Source organism: Sinocyclocheilus rhinocerous, unplaced genomic scaffold (assembly GCF_001515625.1).
Source record: "Sinocyclocheilus rhinocerous isolate Xijiao unplaced genomic scaffold, SAMN03320098_v1.1 scaffold1463, whole genome shotgun sequence".
In the NCBI taxonomy this organism is placed as follows: Eukaryota; Metazoa; Chordata; class Actinopteri; order Cypriniformes; family Cyprinidae; genus Sinocyclocheilus; species Sinocyclocheilus rhinocerous.
In genome coordinates, this window is record NW_015642517.1 from 470,214 (window position 1) to 478,670 (window position 8,457).

Consider the following 8,457-nt stretch of genomic DNA (forward strand, 5'->3'; position numbering starts at 1 on the left):
CTGTAATCGCCTGCGGGCTTCTCTCTGTGATCAGAGCCAACTCAAGAGATGGTAAACACGCCTGGAGGAATCACACATCAAATATTGACACAACTACTCACACACACACACACACACACACACACTTCAGATCAAAACACCAGTCATTCACAGGCAACTTCAGTCTCCTGCTTTTCAGATGTCTCTCCTAAAAACACCCCATTAGTCTCGCATATGACTTTCATATCTCAGCAATGTCTCAAACTGAGCTCAGTTTGCTCATTTTTATTCTCCCACTTTTTAAGCTAGGTTTTAGTAATCATACCAATAATAAAAAAGAAAAAAATCTGAAGTATTTTTGTGCAAATATCTAAAAACCATTAAAACAAGATAAATGTGTTTTCTGACAATGTATATTGAATAGGATTTTATTTTGTCTTACTGCAAACACAACATTGTTTTAAGTATAAAAATAAGTCGAAAACAAGTCTTAATTTCTTATTCAGTGATGTTATTAGTAAATTGATCTTGATTTAAATATTTGTAGTCATAAAAGTCATAAAACTAGTAAAACTGAAAAAAAAAAATTTTTTTTTTTTTTTGCAGTTTGGAGGAAGCTTTTTGTTTTTGTAACTACAGACAGCTCATGCTGGTCGTCCAACACTCATTGCTGATTAGTGAGGTAAAATAGTTTTTAAAATTTTTTCTTATTCATTTATACTTATTATTATATTTTTAATGGTAGTTCTTAAATTAGCATGGTAACGTACTCTGCTTAAATGTCTGGCTGTTCATCGTAACTCATGCTATTTTTTTTTTACTTTGCATTGTCAAACCAGCTAACAGAAATATGCTCTAATAACAATTTGTTAACGTTCCCGTTAAGTTATAAAAAAAAAAATTTATTTCTGAATGTTCTCGGAATGTTCAAAAAGTCAGTTTTTTTCTTGGTAATGCTAGAGAAAACATTAAAGGAATGTTCCATTTTATTTATTTTACTAACATTATGGATTAGTTGCTTTTGAATGTTCTCTGAGCTGTCCAGTATAACTAGTAATGTTTAAAAAATGTTAGACGAATGTCAAGTGAACGTTCAGAACATCCTTTTTTTTTTAAATGTTTAAAAAATGAGCGTTACTTTCAAATGTTCTCTGAACTGTCTGAAACTAGTAACATTTCGTACAGTCAACATTTACAACATCCAGTTTTTTAAAAATGTTTCAAGTGTTTTTTTCATATGTGAACATTATAGAATGAACATTGACAGGATGTTCCATTTGATCATTTTGCTAACATTAAGGGAACATTACTTTTGTATATTCTCTGAACCGTCTGAAACTAGTAATTTTAGAAAAACGTCCAACTAAAATGTTTCAGAAAAACGTTCCATTAACAATGTGCAAATATTTTTTTTTAAATTTGTTTACATAATATATGTGTGGGTACTGTGTATATTTATATATATATATATATATAAATACACACACATACAGTATATACTTAGAAAATATTTACATGTATATATTTATATTCATATAATTTATATTATATATAAATATATATACTATATAAACATAACATATTTTTCTTAAATATATACATGCATGTGTGTCTATTTATATATACCGAATAAATATACACAGTACACACCCATATATTATGTAAACAAAACTTTTATTTTGGATGCGATTAATCGCGATTAATCGTTTGACAGCACTTATTTAAAGCAGCTTCACAGTAATAAACAAGAAAACGACATTGTTAGAAAGTTCATTCATTATGGTTCAATTCAGTTCTGTTTAATCTATAAATGGGGTCAAGTTAAAAACTTAAAAAATGCCACTAGTTATGTGACTAGTTCGTTTTGCACATCCCTAGTTGTGTCTGCTGTATTTTTCATTCAGAGCTTTGCAATAAAATCCCACACGAGTGACTTACGTTTGCATTTGTTATTATGTAAACGCTATAGAACAAAGTTCAGACATTCTCAGATATAAACAGACCTCAAAGTTGCAGAGGAAACTCTGTGTTACATGCATACAGCTCGTCAGCCGGAGCTGGACTCTCTGTGACTCAGGCTGATGCTGCAGAAGAATGCAGGCGATTGAAGTGTTTTATGTGAGAGATGAAACGCGTCCGGCCGGGTTAGTGCCTGTGGCCACTGCGCTGCTCCTGCAGACAGATGCTGGCGTCAGGACCTGTCGGGCAAGCCAACTCCTGTACAGCACTTAACATCTCTCTCTCGCTCTCTCACGCTGCCTTTATCTTTATTATACACACTGCACCTACCACTTACTGCTCCTGTACAAATCCATCATTAAGACGTTTCTAACTTCAAACCGTTGCTTCCGGCTAAATACGAGTCCTCTCTCCGTAATATTGATTTTAAAAAAACTTAAATCTTTATTTCAGGAGGCTGCCAAAACAACATTTCTCATTTTCATTTAGTTAACCTTAATGTACTAAAATAACTAAAACTGAAATAAAAAAATGTAAAAAAATATATAGACATTTAAAAAAATTTTGATCACTAATAAAATATTGATTAAAGTAAAAATAGCTTTGAATGACTAAAAAATATTTAGGCCCAATATCAAGATTTATGTATTTGAAGTGGAATTTAATTTGATGCATATTTGTCAGTCATACATAAATGAAACAGGTCAGATTTCTCCACTCCAAAAAAACAAAAAAACTAATTCGCAGCATAGTTTTCATCTATTTGATTTTATTTAAATAATCATATTATTCAAAATGCTTAGAATCAGCATAAATCTGTTTATTGTTTTTTTCTGTTAATAACAATTACATTTATTCAGGTAAAAAGTTTGAACATGGTTGTGGAACGAGCAATATTCGATTAGTTAAAATGTATGAGATTTAAATAAATTGGATTTATTGATGATAAATGTACAAACCTGTTTATTGTGAATTTAAAACACATTCAGTTTATTAGTAATATTACAGAAATCTGACCTGTTAATATTGTTTTTTTGTTTTTGTTTTATTACTTAAATTACCATTAAACAAATTTTTGCTAAAAATGAAATGACAAATACTACATAAATACTTAATATAAATACTTTAAACAAGTTTTACAGTAATTTGGGGCTTAATTGTCATGAAAATAATGTCACTTTCAATAAAATCTTGCTGTTTGATTTATGTATGACTACAAATTGATGTATGCGTGACATTAAGTTTATTAGTTACTTTATGTGTTGTCCAAATTCCAAATGGATGATTATTTTACATGCGATTCAAATACATAAATCTTACATTTAAGCCTAAATATTGTTTGAGTGCAGTTTATCACACTTTGAGATCAAAGATGCACTACATTAATGCTCATTTCTGGGAAAAGACATATTTCTCACTTTTCTCATCAGGAGGATTTTTCAAAAGGCTGGCGACCCCGGTTTGACCTTTCATCTGAGCTGTAATCTGTGTGTTTCAGGCCTTCAGGGCAGAAAATCACCTGAGATCTCGGGCTTCTGTGTCTGCTGTCTGGCAGCTGGTTTTAGCCAAATTCACATTAGACACTTCTATTCAAAGCGTCTTTTACAGCTGTGTTAGCAACCTGTTCATTTGCTGTAGATGTTCCATCATATTTCACGCCAAAAACACAAGAAGGAAATTATATTTTTCATAAAGAAAAAATCTATATTTTGAATACATTTAGACATTTCTCTGTGATATTTGTTATTAAATATGATTATTCAATAATATTATGAATAATATTTATTAATTTAAATTATAATCATTATTTTAGAGTATTTTCATTGCTAAAATGAACAACAACTACTAACATACATAACCAATACATAACAAGTATATGTAAATAACTTAAACAAAACGTCTTTTTTTTTTTATGAAGACCTTTAAAAAGTTTTTTTTTTTTATAGGGACATTTTTATGAAAAAACATTATTAGACCAATGGTGGTTCTCATTATATTTTAATTAATTCGTTTTTTGTTTTTTTTTTGATAATTAAATTATAAATTCTTCGCTAAAATTAAAAGACAAATACTTCCACTTTATATAAATAATTTAAATTAGTTTTACAGTAAATTTGAAGAGAAATGTGCTTAATTGTCATGACAATAATGCCACTTTCAATGTAATTTTAATAGTTGTAAAAAATAGACTTTCTTTATATATTTATTAAATTCATTTATAATAATTATAATAATTATAATAATTAATTGCTAAAATGGTATACTACCAATAAATGAAATACTACAAATATCTGTTGCTTTTTCGCATTACAGTAATGAAAAATAGGGGGAAATGTGCTTAAATATCATGAAAATTACAGGTATATCATATATATATATATATATGTGTGTGTCAATGGAAAGCTTATTTATTCAGCTTTTTTTTTTTAATTTACCCTTATGACTGGTTTTGTGCTCCAGGGTCTCACATATAGTATATCACATATTACGTACCTGTAATTTTATATATAACCTGTAACACACACACGTCTACTAAATCTCAGAGTAGACTGTTAGGTTAGATGTAGGGTAATAAGTTGACATATACTTGCAAAGTTTCTCATAGTCAGTATGTTGTATGTTGTGGACCATCAAAATAAAGTGTTAGAAGATATTAAGCAGACAGTCTACTAATACTCTACTGACTGCTAGTTGACATGTAGTTGCAAAGTTCCTTGCTGTTAGTAGAATGTCTAAAGTGGACTATCAGAATAAAGTGTTCTTGACAGATTGTGTGAGGTTCACCTTTAACTGGCATGACCTATTGTTTTCCACCTGATTCCTCGCGGACAGACCGGATGAGTCCGGCGGCAGTCTGACATTGCACAGGATGAAGGTTAAACGCCTGCATGGTCACAAAATGACCGTTAGATTGATAGTAAACATGCTGACTGCAGGAATCCTGAGAGATGACTGTAGTAGTTCATCCATTTGTCTGCGGATGACATAAACAGGCAGAGAAAAATGAAGGCGCTTTAATGCAGTGCTGAGAGAGTTATTCAACACTTTTTCCAGCGTGTTTACGCTCGCCTTACGAGATGAGAGAGACGTCTGGAGGCGACCCGAGCTTGCACTCTCTTCCTCTGTGTGTCTTTTGAAGTGGGTTGGGCTCAAATCACCGCAGTAAAATAACTAAGAGTCCGTCAGGCCGAGGACCAGAAGGTGTCTGCTGAAGAGCTTGTAATTAGTCAATGCTTTGCTAGCTTTTAGAGGCACAATGGGCTCTTAAAGGGGTCATCGGATGCTACATGCACTTTTACAAGTTGTTTGAACTGAAATGTGTGTTGGCAGTGTGTGTACACAACCACCCTAAAATGATAAAAATCCACTCAGTGTTTTTTTTTATCTGGTTAAATGTTTTCCCCTTTCTCAAATCGAGCCGATCTCAGATGCCTGTCTGTGTGACGTCACACATACAGGCCCCTCCCACGATGAAAAGACTGCACACTTGGCCAGATCTCTCCCACACCAGATTGGCTCTCAGTGTAATGGGACACATAGTGGAAGTGTATTAGGAGCGAGTGCTCTTCAGTTCCATCGTAGATCTGTCAGGTTGCATGAAGCAACTGAAGTCTTGCTGATCGTTGAGAGATCACTTAGGATTTTCATTTTGCGGACGATGAATTGGGTGAAAAACCACTTAGCAACCATCCAGCACATCCCAGGAAACACTTAGCAACTCCCTAGCATTGTTGTTCCGACTTTTGTCAACTTTTCTTCACAATTTCCTGCAATTAATTCAGACATAAAACTATGAATATTCAGATGTACACTGACGTTCAAAAGTTTGGGATCGGTGAGATTTTTAATGTCTTTTTAAAGAAGTTTCTTCTGCTCATCAAGGCTGCATTTATTTGATCAAAAATACAGAAAAAACCTGTAATTTCGTGAAATATTATTGCAATTTAAAATAACAGTTTTCTATTTGAATATACTTTCAAATCTAATTTATTCCTGTGAAGCAAAGCTGAATTTTCAGCATAATTACTCCAGTCTTCAGTGTCACATGATCCTTAGAAAAAGCATAACTTTATAGCGACACCAATTCTATAGCGGTTTGCCCGAGCATTGCAATTATTTTCCATTTACTAGAATTCAATCAAATGTTGATGCCTTCCATGTTGAGGCATAGGCACTTTTCATATTTTCATATTTGGTTTAAAGGGCTTTTACATTTGCCAAAAATATACGTTTTGGTGTCTTTGCTATTAAAAATAAATAAGCAAGCCCAGCTCAGGTGAAAAGAAGTAAAATAATGCATTACTTTACATAACTAAGTAACACAACTAGTTACTTTTTATGGAGTAATGCAATATTGCAATGCATTACTTTTAAAAGTATAACTTTCCCCAACACTGTATAGACTTAGAAAGCCTACGCTTACATACAACCTTTAAGCATGTGTTTCCTTTAGGAAGTGCAAATGTGATGGAGATGCTGTTGTAACTCTGATCTCACAGTGGGTTAGTTGATTTCCACCTGCTCTCACTCAGGTTCTCCTGCTGAGGACACAGACTGTTCGGAGCAGTTCAGGTGCGCTTCGTTCCCAGAGCAATTGACCAATCATGTGTTCACCTGGGGCTAAAAGGAGTCCCGGGGCAAAGGCGCTCTAATGGGTGGGGAAAGCTTTTACCTCTGTGTTGGACTGCTTTACAGAGGTTTGTTGTTTGATCTTAAAACACCTGCGCTGATGAGGTCGCCGTGGTGTAATTTGTGTGCTCAGATTGGCCTGGCGGGAGTAATGGAAGAAGATTGAGGCGACTGGGGTGTGATTTTGAACTCATTTTGCTGATCTGATTGAAACCGGCTGGTTTGGAGCTGATCGAGTTTGTTTCTGTACCGGAAGACAGACACACGCTGAAGTGGAAGAGTCAGTGTTTGAGAGTTTATTTTGTGAATCAGAAATCTGTCAGATATCTGAAAACAACATGCACACCTCTTTATTTGTGTGAAAATTAGTTACTCAAATGAATAGTTCCAACTCTGAAATCTGATTGGATGAGCCACATTCAAAACACTGATAATAACCTTAAATTTATCAATTAATTAAGTTCCCTTTCCAGACATGTTTTGTTTCATTATTTCCAGTCAATATTCTTGACAATATTTTACTGTAAAATGATCACTGTCATTGTTTTCCCATGACAGAGTCATAAAGCTTGACATGGTCAATTTACACTACCTTTCCAAAGTATGGGATCCGAAATAATTTTTTCTAACAAAATTAATAGTTTTATTCAGCAAGGATGCATTAAATTGATCAAAAGTGCACATTAAAGACATTTATAATGTTACAAAAGATTTCAAATAAATGCACTTCTTTTGAACTTTCTGTTCATCTGTGAATCCTGAAAACAAAAATGTATCACAGTTTCTACAAAAATATTGGGCAGCACGACTGTTTTCAACATTGATAATAATCAGAAATGTTTCTTGAGCAGCAAATCAGCATATCAGAATGATTTCTGAAGATCATGTGACGCTGAAGACTGGAAAATACAAATTTCTCTGGAAATACAAATAAAGATTGTAAGAGAAACTTGATGTGTAAAACTTGCAGTTTAAAAATAACAGTTATAAATATTGACAATAAAATGACAATTATATTTATATATTTATATTCAAACAAAAGTTCAGGTTTGAACAGAAAGTACAATGACAAAGACAAATTCTCAAAAATTATTATTAAATTAATTTAATTTGAGTAAAAGTTCAATTTAAGCAGTTTAAAAAATGAAACAATTAAATATATAAAAATAAAATTATAAAATTTCTGAACAGAAAGTTCAGGTTTGAATGGAAAGTACAAAGACAAATTCTGAAAACAAATATTATTAAATAAAATTATTTAATTTGAGTAAAAGTGAAATGTAAACAGTTTAAAATCTAAAACAATTAAAAATATATAAAAATGCAATTGTGATAAAATTAAAACTTATTTGAACAGAAATTTCAGGCAGAAAGTACGACAAAAATTATTCTGAAAACAATTAATTGTGTCTGTCAAAAATGTAAAAAATTAATTTAATAAATATTAAATACATTATTAAATAAATGAAAAATAAAAAATAATTAAATTTTAATCAAAGCAAAAAACAAGCAGTTTAAAACATTAAAAAAGTTATAAAATTATAATAAAATTTCACAGGTGCCTAAAAAAAGTGTCCTGACAGGGAAAAAAATAAACCTTAAAAAAGACTGATGTAGCATCAGTAACTTGACAAGCGCATTCAATTGCAAAACAGTAAATTGACAAGCGCACTAGTAACATAAAAACATTCCAGGCAATCATTGTGAACCACACCTGTTGGCCCCAATTCACAACTACAGAAGAAAGCACTAAACATTTATATTCGGCTGTTTTTACATCATTCAACAAGCAAGCATTACTCAGCTCAGACAGATCGGAGACAAGACTGGAACACGGACACACACACACACACACACACACACACACTCACACTCACACACTCACACACA